At 39.2% G+C, this 27,702-nt stretch overlaps 1 long non-coding RNA gene and 2 pseudogenes across 1 annotated transcript; 1 reads left to right on the top strand and 2 right to left on the bottom strand.

Moving 5' to 3' along the window:
• Positions 1-27,702, bottom strand: part of LOC122640396 — a 75,334-nt pseudogene that overhangs the window by 32,800 nt on the left and 14,832 nt on the right.
• LOC122640155 lies at positions 583-26,490 on the bottom strand (annotated as a pseudogene).
• LOC122640399 lies at positions 4,271-22,763 on the top strand. Its single transcript, XR_006329655.1, has 3 exons — positions 4,271-4,281; positions 5,332-5,334; positions 22,621-22,763. It is a non-coding gene; the product is annotated as an uncharacterized LOC122640399 (long non-coding RNA).

Below are 27,702 nucleotides of genomic sequence, written 5' to 3'. Positions count from 1 at the left end.
CTCTCCTGAAGTGTTTGAAACTGCAGGGACATCATTTCGTTACCCCAGAGGGCGCTCTGATGGTGATTAATCTCCCTCAAGGCAAAAAGATCTTGTATCTGCGGATTCGGGAGATTTCCCATACTTCCGAACACGTTCACAAATCATCCATTTAAAATGACCAAAATACCCCTAATAGGGGGCGCTTAAAAACCATAAAGAAAATATCCAATACAACTCAACCCTATGTGCTAGATTCTTCTACATCAATTACTTCATTCTCATGCATCTTACATCAATGATTCAAGTGTATTACTACATCAATCGCAAATGGATTTTTATTACATTTCAGAAGAGCTAATGAGGTACCTATATTGCACACTTATTCAACAACAACAAAAAACTCAGCCTTATCCCAACTTAATGGGGTCGGCTACATGGATCCAAACAGAACATAGTAAGGAAAACAAAGAGTACAACTAACCAAACTTCAAAAAATAAAAATAACAAGAAGAAGATGTGCCTTGCATTAGTATGAATTGCACTTAAGTAGGGCTGCTGATGTAGGATGTGGGACTAGTAAGCGATACCCAACACTTTGTAGTAATGTTTCTTTTTTCATCAACACTATCGAGCAGATAAGTCAGTAATTGACACTTCATTTATCGACTTTGTTTCTGACTGATTTGTGGATTGACCTGATCTTGTTAGCCTTGAATCATCCGTAGAAAATGCACCCATCCTGAAATCGCTACCAATTAGAAAGGCTGCTGATGTAGGATGTGGGAGAGAAGCAGAGTAGCTATTGAGCATGAGAACAACAGTGGCCATGGTAGGTCTGTTAGAGACATTTTCTTGAACACATAAAAGTCGAACGTGAATGCACCTATTCACTTCAGATCTTTCATAATTTTCTTTCAAAGTTGGATCTATCAATGTCAAAGCTGCACCCTCTGTCCATATTCTCCATGCCTACAACAATATATCAACATATATAAACATTTTAACCTAAAAAAAAATTAATTGAATTTGCATATCAAAGTCAAGAATGATGACTCAGAATACTTGTCAGCACCAAATCTCTTTACTTTTAGAATTCAGACTTCTTCAATGGTTGATAAAGTGTTACTACTTACATAGTTGAGAAGGCCTCCTTCCAAGCTCGCTGTTAATTGATCTAAACTGTTGTTTCTCCGGCCACTCACAATCTCTAGCAGTAAGACTCCAAAACTAAACACGTCTATCTTAACTGAGACTTGCCCTTGCGCTACGTACTCGGGCGCCATATATCCACTGCATTCCATATCAGATATAAAATAAAATTTTCATTCAAAACTTGTTAAACAGTAGTACCATCAATGGGTTCAAAGAGCTTGAACTTACTATGTTCCAACAACCCTATTAGTATTGACTTGAGATTGGTCAACTCCAAAGAGCCTTGCCATGCCAAAATCTGCGATTTTTGGATTCATCTCTTCATCTAACAAAATATTGCTGGCTTTTAAATCTCGATGAATAATCTTGACTCGAGAATCTTCATGAAGATAAAGAAGCCCTCGAGCAATCCCTTCAATGATTTTGTAACGTTCTTCCCAATTCAATTGTGAGCCTTCGATTGGATCTACATATACGTACATGATCCCAAAAGAAGTATATATCATGTTTAAGAAAATTAGGTAATATTATTTGGCTAGGCACCCCAAAAGATTCAAGTTCAAAGAAAGGAGGAAGAGAACCAAACCAAAAATATAGTGATCAAGACTTTTATTTGGCACAAATTCATAGATGAGCAGTTTTTCCTCTCCTTTAAAGCAGAAACCAAGGATCCTAACAAGATTCCTGTGCTGCAACTTGGCCACTAATTTAACCTCATTCTAAAATTCTATTTCACCCTGTCCAGAATTTCTTGAGAGCCTCTTCACAGCCACCATTTGTCCATTCAAAAGTGTACCCTGAATATAAAATATAAATTAGAAGCTACAAAAAAAATTGTAATTTCATCAATTTTGGTTTTAAATTATCTTCAAGGTACCTTGTAAACAGCTCCAAATCCTCCTTCTCCGAGCTTATTTTCATCAGAGAAGTTGTCTGTCGCAGCTTTTAGTGTATCAAAGTTGAATTGTACGAAGTCGACACATGTAATATCATTCTGATCATCTTCATCTAAACAGAATATGTAAATGTAATAAGTAAATCTGGTCACACCCTTTTTAATTGGTATTTAGACGATGAGAATAAATTTGGAAAGGTTCACAAATCCAATGAATTTTGAAAAGAACAATAAAATTATAAACCAGACTTTCTTACATTCATCTTTGAGCTTCCTCCTTCGAACACGTCGATACAGGATGGAGATTATTACGACTATAATAAATGTCACAACATTAACAGCAACAAGGATAATTATAACTGAAGTTGAATTTCTCCCTTTACCTGCATATATCAAAAATAAAATTTTATGTTAATTTAATCCCTTTTTTGAGTACTTAATTCCTCCCCTCCCCTTTTTTAATTTTCTTTTTTTTTTTTTTTTTTTTGGGAGTACTAAATTTTAGAATGCGAATTTAATTGTCCACATAATTGCAATTAAGTCGCTATTTGTGATTGGGTGGGTTTTGGGTCCATTACATGTAGGGCTGCAATAGGGTTGGGTTGGGCCGGCCTTTTAAAACCTTAGCCCAACCCTGAGTCTCCTTAGTTGAGCCCAGGCCCGGTCCAAACTTAGGCCCAGAATAATCCAACCCTGACACACCCTCAAGCTTGGGCGGGTTGACCTTGATTGGCCTTGACCATAGGGGGAGGGAGATGCATGGGTTAGCCAAGCTGGGAAGAAGAAAGAAAAAAAAAAGAAAGAACATGAAGAAGACCGGGTTCGGTTGGGCTGGGCCAGGCTCAGCTCGAGGCCTCAACCTTAACCCGGCCCTGACTGAGGGCCGAAAATTATCATTTTTGACCGGCCCTCAGGGTTTGGGTATCTCAACCCAGGCTCTGTTCGGGTTCGGCCCATCAGAGCCAAACTTGCACCCCTAATTACACACACGGTGATAGATTGTAATTACATGAGGATTAGGGTTTTGGGGTTCCCTAAATATTTCTTTGTGTGGAAAAACTTGGACACAAACAAAAGGAAACACTTTGTACGGTGGAGGAGTGGTGTGGAATTTTGCAGGTTCAGTGGAAAAATCTTTGGTTCTCTCAGGTGGGTGGATGTAAACAGTCTTGCCAATCCATGGCAAACAATCTTGGTTACGATCATGCACGGGTTCTTCCTTGTGGTTGTCCATTCTTCCCCAACCAAATCTAAAATAAAATTTTCATTACAAGGTGATGTCATTCGGACTCAAGAATACTAGGGCAACCTATCAAAGAGCAGTAACCATAGTACTCCACCACCTTATACATAAGGAAATGGAAGTCTATGTTGATGATATGATTGTCAAGTCAAAGACTAGCCAGGGGCATGTGGAAGCTCTAAGAAAGTTTTTAGAAAGGATCAAAGAATATCAATTAAGGCTAAACCCCCCAAAAATGCGTTTTTTCGGGGCAACAGCAGGAAAAATTCTAGGCCAACAAAATCTAAAAATAAAATTTCATTGTAATCAAATCAAAAGACATACATACCAGTAGTAATTGTCGAATTCGTTGATGGAGGAGTTCCAGGAGGTGATAGAGCTACTTGATAGAAAGGACTATTGAACTCATACCTTACATTACAACTTGGTTTAAGAATTCTCCCACCTTGTTTCGGATACAGTAACCTTGGAATATCAAGATTAATACTCCCAGTTAAGCAATAATTGCACTCATTCGAAGTTATATCAGGTGTGCACTGAACTAATCCGTAAATATTGTCAAACCCTGTATAGTAATTCACTTCACCTGATGCATAATACTTGATAGTAGTACTAAAAGAACCATTAATAGCTTGATTCACAAGCCGATGCAGCAAATTTGCCACTGTCTGATTATACTGATCCAACTGGGTAACATCATTTGGAGCAGGAGCATAACGGAATGGTTCTTGTTCCGAAATCGAGAAGATGGATTGGTTCGCGTACCGTATCATACAATTGTCGTACCAAGCTACTGCTGCTGTATTATTGGGACAAAGTGGTTTGATCTCTGCACTAGCGGTTTCCACACAAGTTTGGCAATCTTTGGATGTGATATCGCCTCTACATAGCACTAGCATTAGCATGAGAGGATAGAGAACGAAGGAGAAGGTTGAGGTTGGATAGGTATGTGTTGCTATTTGAGGTGTGATTAGGATATAAAAGATAAGTACAGGAGTAAGCAGTGGGAGTGGCAGTGATGGTGTTGGCCAACACGAGCAAGAGAATGGAAGAGAGTAGAGGTATGAGATGTCGTGTATAAGCCATCACTTGTAGAGAAGGTATTGAAGATGAAAGAAATGTTTTGGAAATTAAGGTCTTTTATAATTAAAGGTTGTGTGTGATTTAGAAGTTTAATAAGGATCATAATTAAAAAGAAGATTTGTAAATTCCTTCATACCAGAACGATATGGGACCTAGTTCTCATCTAGTTGTGGCGAGAGTTGAAGGACCCAGCCTAGCAAAAACAGGGGGGGGGGTCTGCCTGTGAAATGATTCAAACACTTCTGCTTTTGTCTGGGCAAGATCAATTTTTCTCCTCTCGATTCCCTGCCCGATCAGGTTCGTAGGTTCCTCTCATAGGGAGGGCAGAAATGATGATCTCATCCCACCCGGGCAGTGTGTTCGGGCAGGGGGTGAAGTCGTCATTCTCGATCCCCTATGAGAGAAACCTACGAACCTGACCGGATAAGAAATCTGAGAGGAGTTAGATTCAGGCTGAATCCTCTCACTCCTGCCACTTCTGGAGGAGAGCCAAATTAATTAAGACTATGGATCTGGAGATTAAGAAGATACTTTTGGTGAAATTAAGCATTTGACCAGTTTTCAACGTTGGACAGTATTAAGGAATTCTTCCACAAGCGTGTACATTGGTTCATTTTGGTGAAATGGTTTTAGTGCTTCTAGGTTAGGAATTCTTCCACAAGCGTGTGGAAAAAGTTGTTTTTGGTTGTATACCTTTCAACCTTTCATCGTCATGGTTCTTGCTAGAACTTATTGGGCGGATAGCAAACATGCAAAGTCTGAGACTTGATGGTTGCCGATAAAGTTTTCCTTACTTGATGTAGAAAACATGCAAAGTCTGAGCAACGATTGGCTGTTAAAAAGCACTTATTTATTATTATTTATTTTTCGTGTGATAGATAGAATTCAAGGAGACTTGGAAGTCATTGGCTGCCAATAAGACTTTTCTTTTAACCTTCTGATAGGTACGCCCAGCCGCCATCATGGAAAAATGAAGTCAGTGGCGTCGCTAAGATATTTTTTTTATTTTTTATTTTTTGTTTTTATGAAAGTATAATCACACAAATCACACACCAATCCCAAAAGATCAACCGCGTCCATGAGACTTGATGGTTGCCGATAAGGTTTTTTTTATTTTTACCTCTTTTGATGGATAGGTAGCCCCAAGGATTTTTATCCTCTCAATTGCACTTCCCGTACTTGACGTCAAGTACGGGCAATGTAACTGAGAGGATAAAAATCCTAGGCCCAGCCACCAATCAAGGGGAATTGAAATAAGTGTTTATAAAAACCCGAAAAAAAAAAAAAGAATTCAAGTCAGTGACTGTGACTGAGACTTGTAATCATTGACCAAAAGGGTGGGAGGGTCATAATGTAGCCTTACCAAGCTTTTATAGAGAGACTGTTTCTAGACTTGAATTCAAGATCATTTGATCACAATAGAGAAATTTTTACTGTTGCATCAAGGCCTGCCCTCTACTTGAAGTCATTGACAGCTAATAAGTTATCATTACTATAAATTTTTATTTTCAAATAGGTAGGCCTGGGCAGATTTGGATCCTTTGCGGCCTGTGGTTGAGCAGCCATCGTGCTGCGCTCAATTTATAGGCCGCCACGTGGATTTGATGCAAATCCAATGATTGGTAGATGAGCTCAATTCAAAATTCAAAATTACCGCTCAAAATTCCAAAATACCATGCCATCATCTACCAACCATTCAAATTTGCATCAAATCCATGTGGTGGCCTATGAGTCACGAAGGCCACGCAACCCCAGGCCACAGAGGATCCAAATCCAACTTGGGTTGGGTTTGGTAACATGTCCGGTCGAGGAAATTTGTTCTTTGGTAAAACCATCATTTTTGTTTTGAAACTGTCTTGTGGGTATGGCAAATATGTTCTATACCTCTTTCTAGAATAGAAAAAGAATAGCAAGGGCGTTTGGTAACCTGTTCTGAAACAATTTTTTAATATTGTTGTCAATATTTATAGAAATGTCTTTACCATTATTAACCGAAATAATTTTCTAGTGTCATTGCCATGCAAGATACCATAACAAAAAATTACAAAAATACCTTTAAAATTCCTTTTCCTTAAAATAATTATGAGAATGTATTCATTTGTACTAAAAATAAAAAACTATTACAATTATGACATTGTCAAAACTGACAAGTTTAGTAAACGGAGAGACTGGAGATTGAAGCTTCATTAGGTGATATTAATCTACATCTTTGTTCAAGTCTAGTTTGCTAATAGCTTCAAGGACGTCTTTCAACATCCTTGTACGGTTTTCAAAGTCTTTTATTGCTCTCTTCAAATATCCTTTGATATATCTGTAAGTACTGTGGCCCTCAAGACGAGGGTTCCTCAGCCTTATGGCGATAAGGATTGGCTTCGATGAATAATGGCGTATCGTTCCGACATATCAGCATGGGGATTGGGATCATACTTCATAAAGAAATGAAGTCACCACCTAGGATTAGGGCCTAGGACCCAATGGGTGTAGCCCCATCCAGGGTTAGCGGAAAGGGCTACGTGATTCCATATGGTCTAGTTAGAGATTCAGGGTAAGTAGTCAGGTTACGAGAGTGGGAAGATGTTAGGCACCCACCTCGCCCGGATAAATCGATCTTTCTACTAGATGCTTGTTTTCGAATATTCTCCCTTAATAATATATCCTATACTAACATGTAAGGCTAGGTTATGATGTACTAATCATGACAAAGAAGAAATCATTTACTATGTATACTAAAGCGAATTACTTTAATTTTCTACATTACTCCAAAAATAATAAGAAGGAAAGAGACAGATACCTGTCAAGAAATACAAGAAATAAATGAAAATGTACCAAATATGAAATATGCAATGTCCCATGGCTCAGGTGGAGACAGAAGATCGACTTGCTTCTCTCTTGTCGGACAGAGTAAGGACTATATGAGATGGATTTCGTCACTCACTTCGGGCAGAGCAACAGCTACATAAGGGATTCTCGTTATCTGTATGTAGACAGAATAACGGCTGCGAAGGGGATTTTTCATTATCCGTACACTGACGGGATAACGAAGTTGCGGGATAAGAACCACTCTTTACTTGAGTGGGTAATCAAAGGATCTACCCATGCCTTTGGAGTCTCGCTCCAACAGACGCTCAAGAGGGAGAGAATTGGGCAAAAGGGGTAAAAAAATGAGTTGGGAGGGTCTCTCTGCCCGAAAAAACTATGTTTTGGAGGGAGGGGGACCCTCCTATTTATAGGGTAGGGTGTCCCACAGCTTGGGCTAGAGAAGTCCTCCACGGCGCCGTGGGTGACGTCAGCAGGCTGACGTCGAAAACCACTGCGGCGCTGTGGCTCCATACACCCTTGTCTTGGGGGACCTCCACTGGGTCGTGGGACACTGTCCACGGCGCCGTGGATAGTGTGGACCCCCTCATTTCACTTGTTGGCTCCAAATGGGCCATTTCTGGGTTCTAGAAGGTATTTGGGCCCGTGGGCTTGGTCTTTGTGGGTTTTCTTCTTTAGAAAATTTTCTGTCAGGGGGCTCCGCCCCCCTACACCCCCCGTAGGGGGGCTGCTTGCCCCCCTAGACCCCAATTGCCCACTAATCGGCTAGCAGGACCGCCGTGGTTGGGGAAGGTGAGTAGTACCTCCTTCAGCATTTGGTAAAGGGTCTTATAAGTCATTTTAGGGATGTTAGGGTGATTTGATTTAGTTGTAGGGACAAGAGTCCTTCTTGAGAGAGATACCGATGTCTGTCTGTGTCCTGTTGTCATCATTGCTGGGGGGTGACAAAATTCAGTGTCTACAATATCCAATGATGGTGAAAGAGCGACATATATGGAGGTTTCCGGACAATTAGGTGTAAGTGGAGTCTGTTAGGTTGGAGAGCAATGTCTTTCCTCTTTTACCCATTGGAACATTTCACACCCATGAATTCTAGTCAACAAGACAATTAAGCATGATTGTTAAAATCCAATATATAATTCCTACAGTCCTAGTTGGTACAACGAAAATAAGCAGGCATGAGTTGATTGACATACTCTTGTTGATAAAATCATCCTAGTGGATCTAGAGTAGAATCATCACCATCCAGGTGCTAAGTGCTTTGATAGAATTTCCATCATCATTCAATATGAAGAAATTTATAAACAGAGTACACAAATGAGATTATCTAATTAATAAAATGTTTACTAGAAAAATCCCTAAAACTAGTGAAGAAGTAAATCCATAAGCATTAAACCCTGATGAGTATACAATCAAACATTTTAATATATAAATGTTGGAAATGATCTATGGACGAAAATCCATAGAAAATCAACAAAGCCAAATGAGGAGATGCTTAATCAATATCTTAAACAAACCACTAATTACAATATGTTAACCATAACTGGAATTTCTTTATTACAATGTGTTCAAAGATTAACCCTGGATCTGGGGTTTATAGTACTAGAAACCATTGATTAATGTGCTCAAAGATTAACATTTTGGTTTTATGAATACCAAAGCGAAACTTGCTCAACCACTAATAACAAAAGCATAGTGAAATTCAACCAATACAGAGAAAATCAACAGAGCATGACCAAAGACTTTTACACATAATCTTAATCAAACCATCCATGTGAGGTTTTACAGTGTAAGTGTTTGAAACATAATAGGATTTGAGGATATCTATATTTATAAATAATTTGTAGTCTTTATGACTGTTACAAGAGATAAGGGATATACATGAGTTTGTTATCTAGAAACTAGGAAAGAGACGTTTGAAGAGTTTTTGTTATTTGAAGACTCCTCTTTGAATTCTTTTGGTGACCATTGAGGTGGTGTGTTATCATGCAGTACTATTAGCCCCAGATCCAGTATCATAAAAATCAAGTTTGAGGAAGTAAAAGATGTTTAATGAAAGAAATTGAAGAAGAATAATAAGGTTTGTGTGTGTGTGTGTGTGTGTGTGTGTGAGTGAGAGAGAGAGAGAGTTGCAGTGCTGATCGACTTAGGCTTCATTTGAGGAGCGAAGGGTTGGCCCTTGCAGTGGTGATCGACTTGGGAGATCGACTTCGTTTAAGGAGCAAAGGTTGGCACTTGTAGTGGTGATCGACATGGAGGTCGACTTCGTTCAAGGAGGTTAGATCGAGAGTTGCTGCAATGGTGGAGGTCAACTTCGTTCAAGGATGCTATTAAGAGTGGGGAGGTTGGAAAGTCCTAGAGCAATTCCATAAACAAAGTCCTAGAGTGATTCCATATGAGCAACTCGAAACTCAAAGACACTCTAATGGACAAGGCATGCACTTTGAGCCTAGACCAGTGCCCTAAGACTGATGAAGAGAGAAATCAAATGTCCAAAGTACCCTAGTGCGAAGGGATATACCCAAAGAGAGGGTATAGACTACGATGAGACGTTCTCTCCTATGGTGAGAATGACCTCTATACGCTTCATTCTAGCCATTGTCACACAGTTGGAATTGGAACTCTACCAAATGGACGTTAAAACTATTTTTTTCAGTGGAAAACTGGACGAGGAGATCTTTATGGCTCAACCTGTGGGTTTTGAGAAAGAGGGACAAGAGCACTAAGTATGCCATCTCAAACGTTCCATCTAGGACCTTAAGTAATCGTCCAGGCAGTGGTACATTAGATTTCATCATGCCATTACATCTATAGGTTTTGAAATGATTGAAGAAGACCACTGCGTATATGTTAAACGGTCCAAGGAAGGTTTCCTTATTCTATCCTTATATGTTGATGATATCTTGCTGGCTGGGAATGACATTGAGTTGATTGTTGCCACTAAAGAGTGGTTGTCCTCTACTTTTGAGATGAAGGACATGGGTGAGGCCAACTTTGTATTGGGCAAGAAGATTGTGAGGGACCGCACTAGGAGATTTCTTAGTTTGTCTCAAGAGACTTACATAAAGAAAGTCCTAGATCAATTCTATATGAACAACTCGAAACCCATAGACACTCTAATGGGCAAGGCATGCACTTTGAGCCTAAACCAGTACCCTAAGACTGATGAAGAGAGAAACCAAATGTCCAAAGTACCCTATGCGGAAGTGGTAGGCAGTTTGATATATACGATGATGTGCATGCGTCCAGATATATATTTCGCTGTTGTCATGGTTAGCCGTTATCAGATTAACCATGGACCAGTTCATTGGCAGGCAGTAAAGAGAATCCTTCGAAACCTACGTGGGACTCCAGACCTCTTGCTCACCTTCAGTGGTTCAAACTTGAGGCTGAGAGGCTATAATGATGTTGATTGGGCTAGTGATAGAGACGAGCACAAATCCACTTCAGGGTATGCATTTGTCCTAGGAGGAGGAGTTGTTACTTGGAGTAGCAAGAAACAGACCTGCATCGCCCTATCCATGATGGAGTCAGAGTATGTTGCATGTTCAGTGGCAGTTCAGGAGGCCATTTGGCTTAGAAGGTTATTGCAGAGACTTAGTGTTTTTGCTCACTCAAAGGATGTTGTGCTTATACATTGTGATAGCACGACAGCGCTTGCAATTGCGAAAGACCCCAAGTTTCTTGGAAGAGCCAAGTACATTGACATATAATATCACTACATTCGAGACATGGTGGCGTAAGGTGATGTTGTTCTGCAACATATCTCTACTAGCAATATGTTGGCTGATCCTTTGACTAAGCCCATTGCCAGAGATGTTTTCCTAATTCATGTTAGGAACTGGGACTCAGGCAGATTTGATGTGTATTTTTGGGACACTTTTATGGATGGACATTTATTTATATTCCTCTTACATTTATTAATGAGAATATTTGTTTGAGTAATGTTGTGTGTATACATTCATTATTGTAAAGATGTCACCAGGCATTGAGTCGACCCACTCATACGGGTGACTCGCCATGGCACTTATAGACAGAATGCAAGATGAGCCTATAAGCATTTGCACTTCAAGGCGCCTTAGTTAGAGCTAAGATGAGACCTTATCTAGTCCAACTTAGAAGATACTACACTTCTATGTAGCTGTGAAAAGCCAGAAGTGAGGTTTTAGGTAGAAACCATGAGGGTGACTGCGCTAGAAGCTCAGGTTAGGCGCTTGACGAATGGACTAGACTAAGATCCATATGACGTTTATATTTTTCAAGAGTGACATGCCCACCTCAGTGGGAGTTACGCCATATCATACATATCATACTACATGTACTTATACCGACCAATAGTGAGAGTGACTGAATGGATCCCTACTTCGTCACTGTGTGTGTGAGCCACGTGGATTATATTAATCCCTCAGTACCCTTATTACTTGAGACAATGTCATCAGGAGGACGCCCAATGATGCTACTTTGACGTACTCCTTAAGATCATAAATGATGCGGTCCAGCGGGACACGATTGGGAATGCTATTGGGAATAATTGGATTGACATGAGGGGTTTAGGGAAAAACCATCCGAAATTACACCTTTGTTTTGTGACTCATTGCCCGGGCAACTTGTCGTATTTGTGATCGACGTAGTCATGAATACATTGCATACAAAGGGTTAGCACTACTCATCATGAGCGATCGAGAGTGCTAGATCTGTTGTAATTGGACTGTTTGGGGTATTTCGAGATTGTTTGTGAGTGATGTACTATGTTGGTTAGAATGAAGCTTGATATAGTACTCCTACCCTGTATTATCTCGATAGGTCGCACGTCCCATTTCCTGTATGAAGAGTTACACAATTGAGAGAGATTTAGATGCATCATTAAACTATTACGCCCTATGTGGGCGAGTGGGAGATGTAAATCGAACATGGGGCCAGGCTTGGTCCAAGCCTACCACAAGGGGCAGGCCGGACCCGACCCAACTCGCTGCGCGTGGAGAGAACCAACCACTTAGCTAGGTGGTTGGGTCTCTTCTCCCTCTTTTGGTTGATTCTCAGTGGGAGTCTAAATAGGGGCAGAGGTCTTAGGGTTTTGGCTTTAAAATAGAAAGTCTTTAACCGTAAGACCAGATCATGTAAGAAACCAATCTCCCTCTCTCCAATGTTTTTGTGTTCTCTTTGGGATTCCATCTCTTCCCAAGGATTTGTGGTATGGAGTTCTCTATGGAGAAATCTTTCGAGATATTCGAAGATCGTTCGAGTTCATGAAGCTTGTAACCAAGCCTATACGAGATCCTCTTCCGCTGCGTTCCCATCTCCGTTCAGATAACACCCTAACGGGTGATGATTTATTTACAGACTCAAATTTGAGGAGGTTGGAAGATATTATGTCTTCCATAGTGCATACCAAAAGTTTAGCATTGAATCGAATAAGGGATATTAATTATATGGTTGGAAGATATTATGTCTTGCATAGTGCATACCAAAAGTTTAGCATTGAATCGAATAAGGGATATTATATTGTGTTTATTTCAGTTGTGAGGTTTGTTCTTTATAAAATCATTGTCTACATAGTATTGTATTGTTTACTAGGTGGTGCATGTTTGTTACATTGTGAATATATATCCATATTTTTACATACAAGGTAGCCATATTAAACACGTATTGTATTATTACCGTACATGTTTTAATATGTCAGATTTTTTAAAGGGTAAAGTACACGTACCCCCCTATAATGCACTCAATATTCTTCGTACCCCCCTTAGCTTCTGATAAGTCCACGTACCACCCCTCAATATTCCACGTACCACCCCTGCTTTACCCCCCTAATGCCATTTAAATCCACACCAGATATTAAATGCTATAAAATGATCAAACTACCCTTTCTTTTATCTTTTCTATAATTTGAAAAGACTAAAATGCCCTCATCTTTCCCAAATCATCATCTTCTTTTACATACCCACCTCCACCACCACCGCCACTATTCGTATATTCTCACGGATCAACTTCTCGTCGTGATCTGCAACATCGCCGTTACAGTTGATGTTTTCATTGATGACGTTGTTCTCATGGTGGTGGTGGTTGTCGTCGATGAAAGAGAGACCGTTGTGACGTGGCTCTAGTAGCAAAGGGACATCCCTGTCAAGGAGATCGTTGAGGCCGAATCGATGACGGAGGAAGGCGAAGAGAGGCCGGAATGAGAAGGTTTCGTCTTCCTCTTCGCCGTTTTGATGGTCTCCTCCGACATTTTCGATCGAGGTGACGAGGATCTTGATCTCGGAAGTGCCACGAATCTCCTGCAAGAACTGGCGGCAATGGCCACAGGGGGCAGTTGAGAGGGCGATGTATTTCAGTTGTGTCTCGCCATGGATGGCAGCGTTGGTCACCAGAAATTGTTCTGCGTGGATTGAATGGTGCAGAGGAAGACCAGGGAATTCAACGTTCGCACCCAGGAAAATCCGGCCATCGGAACCTAATCCGACGACTCCGACATGGTACTTGGATATTGGAGGCCTGACAAGTTTCTAAGCTGATTTCACAAGGCATGGTAGAAGTTGCAGAACTGAAAGCCCTGATTCTGTCGCCATTGATTTAACTTCCGCTGCTTCGATAACGAATTGGTTTCTCTCCATTTATTCTGATCCTACCCTTTTCACTCCTTGTCTCTCTTAATCTTCTTCCCCAAAAGGATTAAAGATAAAAGCTTTGAAGAAGAAGATTTAATGGTTCAAAATGTTCAAAATGAATTACGTTTTTGCCTAATGTAATATAATGGCTTCCAAGCTTGTTGGTTTAGTAATGGAGAGAGACTTGACTGTGAGAGCTAAAGGGTGGGAAGGAGAGAATTCTAGTTATTGTTGTTTCTCTCTGTAATGAGGGTTGGGACTTAAGAATTGAGATTAAGGGAATGCCTTTAAATGTGGTGTAAAGTGGGAAGAGTGGTTTATATTTATAGAGTGGAGGTTGAGAGAGAGAGAGAGAGAGAGAGAGAGGAGAAAGAAAACAAGAGAGAAGACCCGCCGGAAATTGCGACAAAACACCATAAATTTCACCTTGGTAAGATCGTATGATTAGCATCTGCATTTGCCGAAGACTGTTGGTATTCTTCAGAGCTTCGTCCATTGCAGTTCGAGCTCCTTCCAGGGCTGGTGGTGGTGGTTTACGTAGTGCGTACATTAGCTCTCTAAGAATAGTGGCCGTGGTGGTGGTGGTGGTGGTGGTGATGGGTATGTAAAAGATGATGATGATTTGGGAAAGATGAGGGCATTTTAGTTTTTTCAAATTTTAGCAAATAGGTCAGGGCAATTAGGTCTTTTCAAATTTAAAAAAAGATAGAAAAAAGGGTAGTTTGATCATTTTATAGTATTTAATACTTGATGTGGACTTAAATGGCATTAGGGGGATAAAGCAGGGGTAGTACGTGGAATATTGAGGGGTGGTACGTGGACTTATCAAAAGCTTAGGGGGTACGAGGAATATTGGGTGCATTATAGGGGGTACGTGTACTTTACCCTTTTTTAAAAGTATTATTGAAATCTAACACATTTAATTGTCGTATGTATCCATACCCGTTTTATTGCCCTTCTCAAACTTACTAACTGAAAGGGTCCGACTCGGTATTGAAGTGTCTTTCGTAAGGCATCCATCTCAATTTCTGTTGAAGTTCCTATTACACTTATCTGGGTTACATTCCTTGCATAAACAACCCATTCCCTTCTTAATAACAGCAATTAGGCGCATGAAGAGGAGGACAAACTGAGAGTGGAGGAGAGTTTGTTGGATGGTTTCGGAGAAGATGTGAGACAAGCCATCGAGATTCTTCCAGCCAAAGCGATTGTGCTTCATTTGCATACACTTCCTAAGCAAGATTTCTTGCTAGAAAATTCACGAAAAAAGAGAAGAGATACCAAGAGCGGGATGCACAACTACAGGTGCTGTGCTTATAAATGCTTTTCTCTCTACTGCTTCCACTCTCAATCACTTTTTATTATGTTGACCAGGTGCCAATAACTTTAGCATGACATCGGAAAATAAGAATCAATTCCAAGAAGGTTTCTTTTTCTGTATAATTTGTGATCCTACCCTGCGTGAAAGATTTTCCAAATGATTCTCCAAGAACCCCTTTCATTCCCTTTGCGATCACCCGAAGGCAAAGTTCTCTGAATTTCACTACTGATATATTTTAAGTTACTTCTAATGCTGCTTCAGATTCGTCGGTTATTTTCTCTAAAAGTTTTGAAGTCAAGTTTCTGATGCACCTTGAACAATCTTATAGTTATCGCATTGCATTTAGAATGTTATTCTTTGCCATTGTTCAAAATTAACTTGCCCCACGAGTTTTGAATGACTTATTTATTGACATCGTTTCTTTGGTAGTGGTTTTGTTTTTTTCTCATATTGCTTGCTTATTTATGTCTTGTACCATAACCTGTTTTTTTCATGATGCATATTTGAGCAATAGCCTTTGCACAATACGAGTTGGATTAAATTGGGACTTTGAAAACAAAAATCGAGGGTCACTTAAATTTGTATCCTATACAGTACTAGCCAAAACAATACACAAAATTTGAATATTCCAAAATTATAAGAAAGAAACACATTAAACAATCTGTTGGTTAATTGTATTACAATTCCTTACAAATAATTGAAACAACACAAATTGCAATACAATAGATTAAGCAGTAGAAACTAGGCTTGACCTTTGGCTGAAATGAAAAGACCAAAGCTTGGATTTGATGTAGAACCACACCCGTAACAACTTGAATAAACTTGAGGTTGAGTCACACTTGTGGTGCTGCCTTTAAGGTAATTGATGCCTCCTACTGCCAAGGAGTGTTCTGCACCACTACCCCAAGATAAAACAACCTCCAACTAGAAGATGAAGCAGTCCTTCTAGTCCCTTGAAGGAGCCAAGAGCTTCAACACAGCAACCCTCTAACACACTTAGAAAAAAAAAGAAAGAGAGAGAATAATACTCTTAGTGATTGCTAAGTATAGGCATGAACATATATCCAAAAAGATATCTCTTACAAAACAATTGGTTGGGTTTATATAGGCCCAAGACCAATCCTTGCACTCCCTTGGAATTCCCAAGAATAATCATCCACTTATGACCAAATTGAAGAATAAGATTTATGGACATGAATATGGACATGAATTGGAGGTTAATTCCAAATTCATGGTCATTCCCCACTAAGGGTCATGAATGACCTTAAAATTCATTCATTCTCCACTAAGACCATAAATGCCTTAAAACCCCATAAGGGGTCATTCTCCACTAAGGACCATAAAAGCCTTAATACCCCATAAAGGGAGAGACATCACCTATGGCCATTAATTGATAAATCAATCTCATTCAATAACCTTGACCCACCTTCCCATTCATGATAGTGACCATGAATAGACTTTAGGGTACCCATAGAATGTTACAACCTTTGGAATTACTTCTTTAATCACATGAGTCCCACACCATAACAAAGCAATCAAAACATTTTGAAACTTAAAATAAAATAAAATATATATTAAATATATTTAAATCTAACAATCCCCCACAAGTTTTAAAACGACACGAGACACACATGCTGTGACTGAATTAGACACTATAGGACACATCGTTGTAGGTGTCTTCCAGACTTGAACCTACACTAGGTCTAATGAACCGCGCTACAGAGTAGAGGTGGAGTCAGACTCCTTGAACCTTTTCTCATTGGTGTAGTTGACCGTCCCATCAACTATATCCCATAGATCGACTCTTGCGGTACCCATCATAAAATCACTTTGGACTTTTAAACCGGCCATATCCCTTATCTTGAACTCGTGAATGTTTTAGAGAACTCGCCTATAAGTTCTCATCGGCGGCGGCCACACCCCCTATATTCACTTAGGTTAATCACTGGTGTACACCACAATTGACACACCCTCACATTTCCTGGGAGGAGACTAATTAAGAGCTTTACCGCTCAACCTCTTTCTTTGTGGTAGTACTACTTTCACCATCTACAGCTTGGAATGAATATTTATATAAGTAGTAGTGCAAAACTGGTCAACTGGTGATTTCATTTGTACCCCTTGAACCTGATTCAGGCATTTAGCCTCTTTACATAGGTAGGGTGTCCATCACATGACCTATAGATTAGGCATTAATCCCATTCCTGTAGATGCACTACACAAGTTCTTGATAGACATAGGCTTTGTGAACATGTCAGCTTGGTTACTTTCTGACTTCACATAATCGATAGCTATCATTCCTTCATCTATGTACTGTCTCACAAGGTTGTGTTTGAGACGTATGTGCCTCCTTTTACCATTGTATATCCGGTTCTTAGCTAGATGTATAGCCGCTTGGTTATCACAATGTAGTGATACCGATGGCGTCGATTTTTGACACAATGGAATACCCGCCATTAAGTTTCTAAGCCATTCGGCTTCCGTTCCTGCCTTTTCCAAGGCTATGAACTCAGCTTCCATGGTAGAGCCTATCCCACAAGATTGCTTCGTGGACTTCCATGAGATTGCACCGCCTGCTAGTGTAAACACATATCCACTAGTAGCTAAGGACTTGTTTGTATCCGAAATCCAATTTGCATCACAATACCCTTCCAAAACTGTTGGTTTACCACTATAGTGTAAATTATAGTTTATAGTGCCTTTTAGGTACCTTAATAACCTATCAACCACGCTCCAATGTTCCTTACTTGGATTATGAGTATGTTGACTCAACTTTCCTACCGCAAGGGTAATATCTGGACGCGTACAATTCATTAGTTATATGATCGAATCAATAATTTGAGCATATCTTTTTTGATTTACTGGTTCACCTAGGTTCCTTTTCAAGTGACACCCCATATCAAAAGGTGTTTTAACCGCTGAAACTTCATGGTACCCATATTTTTTAAGTATGTTTTCTGCATAACGGGCTTGGGATAATGAAATATGATTTCCTTGCTTGGTGATTTTGATCCTAAGGATCATATCAGCCTCTCCTAAGTCTTTTGTGTCGAAACTAGACATCAAAAGTTTCTTAGCTTGATTAACCATTTTCAAGTTTGTTCCCATTATGAGCATATCATCTACATATAGTAGTATGAATACACCCCTACCACCATGAAACCTGCTATATAAGTATCTTTCAGCGTCGTTTACAACGAATCCATTTGAAATTAGAACATTGTCTAATTTTTTATGTCATTGCTTCGGTGCTTGCTTCAATCCATATAAGGATTTTCGAAGTTTGCAAACCTTTCGCTCTTGGCCAATTACAACATAACCTTCTAGTTGCTTTATATAAATTTTCTCCTTTAAGTCCCCATTAAGAAATGCCATTTTCACATCCATTTGATGGATGACCAGGTTATATATTGACGCCATTGCCAACATAACCCTTATCGTGGCAATTCTAGACACCGGGACAAATGTGTCAAAGTAATCAATATTAGGCTTTTGCCTAAAACCCTTGACAACAAGTCTGGCCTTGAAACGATCAAGTGACCCATCACTTTTTAATTTCTTTCGAAATATCCACTTGGTTTCCAAAGTTTTGGACCTGAATGGTAAATCCACCAATTCCCAAGTGTTATTCGCCAAGATTGAATCTAGTTCACTCTTGATTGCCTCTTTCCAAAAGACAGCATCCAGTGATGTAATAGCCTCTTTGTATGTAAGAGGATCCTTGTCTACTAAATAGAGAAGCCACTCATCATCTGTATATGTGGGTCTTTTGAGTCGCTTGCTCATCCTAGGCCTACTTTCGTCATCATTACTCAATTCTTGATTGGTAACCCTTTCATTTGATTCAATTTTCCCATTAGTCAATTGACTATCCTTACTTATAGGTAAGATGGACTTAAAGGAAAATAAATTTTCAAAAAACTCAACGTCTCTTGATTCTATGATGCTATTTGGTTCAATAACATCTTCCATGGCTTTGATCACCATGAACCGGTATGCCGTATTATTTGTAGCATAACCCAAAAACACACAATCACATGTTTTTTGTCTCAATTTTCTTTTCTTGGAATCCGGTAACAACACCTTAGCCAAACAACCCCAAACCCGTAGATGTTTTAGACTTGGTTTCCTACCAAACTATTTCTCAAATGGAACCATACCAGTCTTGCTATATGGGATTCTATTTGATAGATAACATGCTGATAGCATGACTTCCCCCCACATATCAAGTGGTACATCTGAACTCAATAACATAAAGTTCATCATCTCTTTAAGAGACCTATTTTTCCTTTCGGCAACCCCATTTGATTCCGATTGGTATGGAGCGATTGTTTCATGGATAATTCTATTTTTCTCACAAAACTTATCAAGGTTAAAGTACTCAGCCCCTCTATCAGTTCTAAGTCTTTTAACCTTCTTACCAAGTTGATTTTCAACTTCCATTTTGTAAGATATGAACGCATTTCTGGCCTCATCCTTTGATTTGAGTAAATACACCATGGTATATCTAGAGTGGTCATCTATGAAAGTTATGACATAGTTGTTTCCTCCCCTAGACTCATATGACTTGTAGTCACATAAGTCACTATGGATTAATTCCAAGAGATTACTCTTCCTATCCATAGTCTTGTGAGATTTTTTGGTTAACTTTGCCTCTACACAAGTTATGCACTTGTTTACGGGGATTCCACCTTATCGGTGATCATGCCTAACTTGCATAGTTTGGTGATATATTTCACACTACTATGACCCAACCTACCATGCCACAAATCAAAAAAGTTAGAAGAGACAATCATGTAAGCAGAAGAAGTACTAGTTTTCTCAATTACAATATTTTCAACACTTAGTACAAACAACCCCTCACTAAGGTATCTCTTCCCCATAAAAACATTGTTTTTAGTGATAACCACCTTATCACTTTCAAAAGCCAATTTCATTCCTACTTTATTAAGCAAAGGAACTGAAATTAAATTGCGCCTAATATCCGGCACATGAAGAACATTAGTGAGAACCATAGTCTTCCCTGAAGTGAGTTTCAAAGTCACTTTTCCTTTTCCCATAACAGGAGCACTTGAAAATTCCCCATAAATACCTTTTCATCCTCTGTATTCATGGAATAAGAGGAAAACATCTTCAAATCACCACAAATATGTCTTGTGGCACTGGTATCCAATACCCAATCTTTTGGTTTTTCAATCAAATTTGCTTCCGTGACCATAGCAATAAAGACATTATCTTCAACTAGGTTCACCTTTTCAGAATTTTTCTTCCTGAACTGACAATCTTTCTTGAAGTGTCCTAGCTTACCACACACAAAACAAGTAAGTTTCTTCTTCTTGAAAAAAGGTTCATCATTGTCTTGACGATTCTTCCTTTTCTTGTTTTATTTGTTGGTCTCTACCAAGTTCGCTTTTAGGCGTCTTTCCCCAAGGTCTTTTTCACCCTTGTCCTTGTGCCGGTTCTTCTCCTCAATTTTGATCCTTACAATCAATTGGTCTAGAGTCAACTCCTTCTTCTTGTGTTTCATAGACGCCTTAAATGCATCCCAAGAAGATGGAAGCTTTTCAATCAAGGCACTGGTCACAAATTCTTCCGGTAGAACCATCTTTTCCTTGGCTAGCTTTTCAACCAAAATTTGAAATTGATCAATTTGGTTTGAGACGGTGTCACTATCTTTCATAGCAAAGCTTAGAAAGTTAGCCACCAAGTACTTCCTTGAACCAGCATCCTCAAGAGAGTACTTTTTTACCAACACATTCCAAATCGAACATGCATACTCCAAAGAACTATACACATGGTATAGGTCATTTGATAATGCATTCAAAATTCGATTCTTGCACTGGTAATCTGCTTGAATCCACGCCACCCTTTTGCCCTCATTTTCAGGATCATTACTTTTTTTCGGCATGGGTTCAGTCAAGGCAAATACCACCCCATTTTGGGCTAATGTAAACAACATCATTTGCCTCCATCGTTTGAAGTTTTGACCTCCAAACTGTTCGATCTTGTCAAATTCAGAGATAATCCTCATCTTACCCAAATCCGGGATAAGCTCCGTCACCGACGGGATAACATTGGTGGGAATTGAGTCAACGGTAGGGAAAAGAGGAATCTCCTTACCATTGCGGCTAACAGGAACTCCGCCTTCTTGGTTGTTGATTGCTCCTTCAATACTTGTGTTTGAAGGATTTCCTTCATTGGCAGCTCCATCAGCGGTGTTGTTGTTCGAAGCATCACCCTTGTTGCTTACAACTCCAAGATCAGCCATGAGATCTTATAATATCAATTACCTTAAACTTGTTGAGTAATTGTATTACAATTCCTTACAAATAATTGAAACAACACGAATTGCAATACAATAGATTAAGCAGTAGAAACTAGGCTTGACCTTTGGCTGAAATGAGAAGACCAAAGCTTGGATTTGATGTAGAACCACACCCGCAACAACTTGAACAAGCTTGAGGTTGAGTGACACTTGTTGTGCTGCCTTTAAGGTAATTGATGCCTCCTACTGCCAAGGAGTGTTCTGCACTACTACCCCAAGATAAAACAACCTCCAACTAGAAGATGAAGCAGTCCTTCTAGTCCCTTGAAGGAGCCAAGAGCTTCAACACAGCAACCCTCTAACATACTTAGAAGAAAAGAGAGAGAGAGAGAATAATACTCTTAGTGATTGATAAGTATGGGCATGAACATGTATCCAAAAAGATATCTCTTACAAAGCAATTGGTTGGGTTTATATAGGCCTCAGACCAATCCTTGCACTCCCTTGGAATTCCCAAGAATAATCATCCACTTATGACCAAATTGAAGAATAAGATTTATGGACATGAATATGGACATGAATTGGAGGTTAATTCCAAATTCATGGTCATTCCCCACTAAGGGTTATGAATGACCTTAAAATTCATTCATTCTCCACTAAGACCATAAAGGCCTTAAAACCCCATAAGGGGTCATTCTCCACTAAGGACCATAAAAGCCTTAATACCCCATAAAGGGAGAGACATCACCTATGGCCATGAATTGAAAAATCAATCTCATTCAATAACCTTGACCCACCTTCCCACTCATGATAGTGACCATGAATAGACTTTAGGGTATCCATAGAATGTTACAACCTTTGGAATTACTTCTTTGATCACATGGGTCCCACACTATAACAAAGCAATCAAAACATTTTGAAACTTAAAATAAAATAAAATAAAATATATATTAAATACATTTAAATCTAACACAATCATCCCCGAAGTAAAAATAACAAGAAGAAGATGTGCCTTGAAATACTGCAAATTGCAAATAGGCAAATGATACAAAATACCTTGTAGTAATGTTGTTCTTTCGCTGACACTATTGACCAGATAAGGCGGTAATTGATACTTCAATTATCGACTTTGTTTCTAACTGACTTGTGGATTGACCTGATCTTGTTGCCCTTGAATCATATCATTCCTGAAAAATTCATCAAACTCGATTTTGCTACCCATTACAAAGGCTTCTGTTGTAGGCAATGGGAGAGAGGCAGAGTAAGTATTGAGCATGACAAAAACAGAGGCCATGGTGGGTCTGTTAGATACATTTTCTTGAACACATAATAGTCCAATGTGAATGCACCTTATCACTTCAGACATATCATAATTTTCTCTCATTTTTGGATCTATCAATGCCGAAACTGTACCATTCGTCAATGCATCAACTTAACACGTTTAAATTTAAAATTAATTGATTTTGCATATCAAAGTCAAGAATTATGATTCATAATACTCATTTTAACTCCATCCCATCTTGTAATCTTGTATTAACCAGGAATTAAGTTGGGATTGCCAATTAAGACCTAGATATAGGTTCACCCAATGACTGGTTTTTTTTATTTGATTTTGTTTTTGAAATTCACTCTCTGCTGATGGCCATGCCGAAGGTGGGGCGGGAATTTCTTTGGTAGCTTGGTCATTTGATGTACATTATGTCTTATTTTCTAAGTTATACAATACTTTGCTGATCTTTAGCGCCAAAAAAAAAAAAAAAAAAAAGCTGGTAAGTGTTACAACTTACATAGTTGAGAAGGCCGCCCTCCATGCTCCCAGTTAAATGATCTACATTGTTGTTTCTCTAGCCACTCATGATCTCTACTAGTAAGACTCCAAAGCTAAACACATCTGTCTTAACTGAGAATTGTCCTTGCATTATGTACTCTGGTGCCATATATCCACTGCATTCCATTTCAGTCTATTAATTTGTTTCAAGTTAAGAGGATGAGTTTAATATAACAATTAATGGGCTCATGGAGTTTGAACTTACTATGGACTGGCTTCTGTCAGAAACATTTAGGCCCTGTTTCGTTAGAGGTGAAGTGAGGTGAAATAAATAAATTTTCATTTGAAACTTCTTAAACGACATTACAATCAATGGGCTCAAGGAGTTTGAACTTACTATGTTCCAACAACCTTATTAGTATTGGCTCGAGATTGGTCAACTACAAAAAGCCTTGCCATGCCAAAATCTGCAATTTTTGGATTCATCCCTTCATCTAACAAAATATTGCTGGCTGTTAGATCTTGATGAATAATCTTCATGAAGATAAAGAATCCCTCGAGCAATGCCTTCAATGATTTTGTAACGTTCTTCCCAATCCAATTGTGAGCGTTTGATTGGATCTATATGTACATGATTCCAAAAGAAGGATCATGGTATGACTCAAATAATATAGTATCTGCTCATCAAAGTAAAAGTTCAAAGAAAGGAGGAAGAGAGTCGAACCAAAGATAAAGTGATCAAGACTTTTATTTGGCACAAATTCATAGATGAGAAGCTTTTCCTCTCTTTCTAAGCAGAAGCCAAGGATCCTAACAAGATTCTTGTGCTCCAACTTTGCCACTAATTTAACCTCATTCTTAAATTCTATATCTCCCTGTGCAGAATTTCTTGAGAGCCTCTTCACAGCCAACATTTGTCCATCTAAAAGAGTACCCTGAATATAAAATATAAATTAGAAGATAAGAAAATTGTATTTTCATCGATGTTGGTTTTAAAATTTCTTCAAGTATTTGAAACCTGACACAGTATATAGTACTGAAATATAATATATTTGTTGGCGGATGTTTTGGGGCGAGCTAGATTAAGATTTAGTAGTCTAGGTATGCCTAGACGTTAATGACTTGTAATTTTTTTTTTTTTTCTTTTAATCCAATCTTTGCTGACCTATAGAAAAAAAAAAAAAAAAAAAAAAAGAAGGAAAGATTTGGTACATTATAAACACTTCCGACTCCTCCTTGTCCAACACTTCCGAGTCCTCCTTGTCCAAGCTTATTTGCATCAGAGAAGTCGTCTGTCACAACTTTTATTGTATCAAAGTTGAATTGTAAGGAGTCGAAGTTGAAATGTAAGGAGTCGACACGTATAATCTCATTCTGATCATCTTCATCTAAACATAATATATAAATCTAATAAGTATATATTTTCTAATCAATAGTAATTCAATGAATATAGATTTACCCTTGGGTGTTATGAATTGCACTTACAGTTTCAATATAAATTTCTCAAGTTGTCATGGATACTTTATTGAATTTTGGAAGGAGTAGATTATGAAACATGCATGCATGGTTTGATAGAAAAATGAAACTTTTGTAATCATGATTGTTTTAGCTAAGTTTCTTTTTCAAATCCAAGCGAGTTGGTTGCAATGTAAAAATATAATTTAATATTAATCAGATTTAGTTGCAATGTAAAAAGTGAGAACTTTTACAAAAGTTTTCATTTTAGTTATGTACGTTAACATATCTTCTTTTCTTCTATTTCCCTTTGGCCCTATTTATTTACAAGAAAAAAAGTGGTGGGATAGTTAAAAGGGTGAGACCCATCTCTAATGGGGTGAGGGAACATGAAAGGAATGGGAAGGGAATGATGGGATTTGTAGGCCCCACATACTAATAATTGATTCCCCCCCTCAAAGATCCATCAAAATGAGGATTGAGCTCCTCTCCAGGGAGCCCAACACGCCTAGGGAGCATCCAGTTGTTGGACTGTGTTGCACACATCCCTAGGCGTGCGCCAAGATGTGTGTGGCACAGGCCAACCCTTGGATGCATCCTGGGTACTCCATAGGCACTAAACTCCCTGGAGAGGAGTCGAATCTTTAAAATGATGGGACTTTGGGTTGGAGAGAGGAGGGGTGGGGTGGGAGATGTGGGCTGCCATACCTAGGTAGACAACCCCCCCCCCCTTGGGTAAAGCATTCATGTCCCTTCAATTCTGCCACCCCGGTATCCAAACAACAACTTTTAGAATTTTATTGAAAAACATAAAATTCTCTCACCCCATTTTTTTCCCGGCAAACAAACAGGGCCTTTAAATTAGACAACATTAATTGGGGAAGCTGGGCTGGCTTGAGTGAGAACTACAGTGTACACTAGCCTATTGGGTCCAAAGTCCCATGCCTAAGCGAAGACTGTATTAAGGGGTTTATGAATCCATGATATATAGAAAAGTTCCCAGACATGGTATCTCAATGAATTTTGAAAGATGAAGAAGATTATAAACCAGATTTTCTCACCTTCAAGTATGAACTTTTGTTTTCTCTTTCCAATACATAGAGAAGGGACGTAGATTATTAGGACTGCAATAAATGTCGCAACATTACCAACAACGAGGACAAAGATAGTTACAGTTCTCCATTTACCTGCATAAATCAAATTTAAAATCTTATGTTAATTTAATCCCTTTTTTTCCATACTAAAAATTTCCACTTTTTTTGGGGGGGGTTGGGGGTGGGGTTTGAGGTGATTATTATCCTCTTCAATTCCTAAAGCTCGGCAGTGCGGTAGTGTTAGGTGGAGATGCTGACACATGGCAGCTTAGACATCCAATCACTGTCATATGTTCGAGCTGCCATATTTCGGCATCTCCACCTAGTACTGCTGCACTGCCGCATTGCCGAGCTTTAAGGAATTGGAGAGGATAATTTTCAGGGGTTCAAGGACCTTTATCTGCTCCATTTCATGTGCAGGTCCATTTCCCCAAGTTCCGCTAATAGAGGGGGGTGGAAATGACCACCCTATCCCTGCCCGAACACACTCCCCGGGTGGGATCCACCACCCTCTATTAGAAGAACTTAGGGAAATGGAGCGGGAAGAAAATGGAACAGAGAAAAATACGGGGTTTGAGTACTAACTTTTAATTTAGAATGAGAAATTGATTAATTCAAGCAAAAGAAAGATTAATTCATTGTTACCAAGTCAAGAGACATACCTGTCCTGTATGGTCTAGAAGGGACTGTTGAGTTCGTGGATGGAGCTGCAAGAGGTGATGAAGCTTGTTCGGCTGTGATGCTGCTGCCCAACACGAGAAAAAGAATGCAAGGGATCAGAAGTATGAGTAGTTCTTTATACGCCATCACTTGTAGAGAAGAGAAGTCTTGAAGATGAATGTAAGAACTGCTTTAGAGCTGGAGATGAGGTCTTTTAAAGTAAAGGCTGTGTAATTTGGAATTGATTTAATAAGGATTATTAGACAGAAGATTTGTGGATTCCTCCACACCCTTTGTTGCATTTGGACTTTGTAGGATTAATTAATTAAGAGTATATGTGACTAAGTTATTTGTCTCTGGAAGCAGCGTCTCCGCAAAGTTGGGGTGAGGTTGTGTACATTCTGACCCATCTCAGACCCTACAGTGGTAGGAGCCCTATGCACTGGGTACAGCCTTTCTTTTTTATATGTGATTAAGTTATTTCCTTTCTACTAGTATAATAATAATGAAAAATAGAACGATAACTGGTGTTGTGCCTGGGTGTGTACCTACACCTAGACACAGCCCACTGTAAAAATTAAGACTGATACTGCCCCTGATGCTTTCCACCTTTCCAAGGGACAACGCCGGTCTTTTTGCATCGGGCTGTGTCTGGGCGCAAGTACACGCTCAGGCACAGCACTGGTTAGCACTTTTTCTCCCAATAAAAATAGACTATGGATCTGAAGATTAAGAAGATTATTTTGATGAAATTAAGCATTGATCAGTTTTCAATGTTGGACAGCGTTAAGTCAATTTCTCCAATTTATTTTTTTTTGGTAAGGATTTTTTCCTTTCTGTTGATAGGTAGTCCGGAGATGACTTGAAGACATTTGCGCCAAGGAGACTTGAAGTCATTGGCTGTCGGTAAGGCTTTTTGTTTTTTAAATAGGTAGGCCACCAATGAGCTTTGAAGTCATTGGCCGCCAGCAAGAATTTTTGTTTTTTTGTTTTTGAGGTGATGTTCTCTGCACCACAGTGGACGGGGTGTAGGCTGCCCTCTCAGACACATGGGACAAGACGGGTCAATCATTTTTACCATTCAGAGGGCGGGCGATAAGATAATTTTGCCCACCACCATGTGTCTAGGTGCAACCTACTTCCCCCAGTGCTGAGAACATTTACCCTTTGTTGTTTTTTCAAAATTCAGGATAGGCAGGCCGCCTGCATAAGACTTAATTTTGAAGTCATTGACTGCGGAGAAGTATTGTTTTAAATGGTTTTTAACGAGTTTAAAAAATATCTTAATTTCTATCTTTTGAAAATTATTTTTTCTTCTTTATGGTTTGAACCATAGTTAGAAAAAACATATTTAAAATG

Source organism: Telopea speciosissima, chromosome 9 (assembly GCF_018873765.1).
Source record: "Telopea speciosissima isolate NSW1024214 ecotype Mountain lineage chromosome 9, Tspe_v1, whole genome shotgun sequence".
Lineage (NCBI taxonomy): Eukaryota > Viridiplantae > Streptophyta > Magnoliopsida > Proteales > Proteaceae > Telopea > Telopea speciosissima.
Note: the sequence above shows the minus strand (reverse complement) of the source record. Positions and strands in the feature narration are given on the sequence as shown.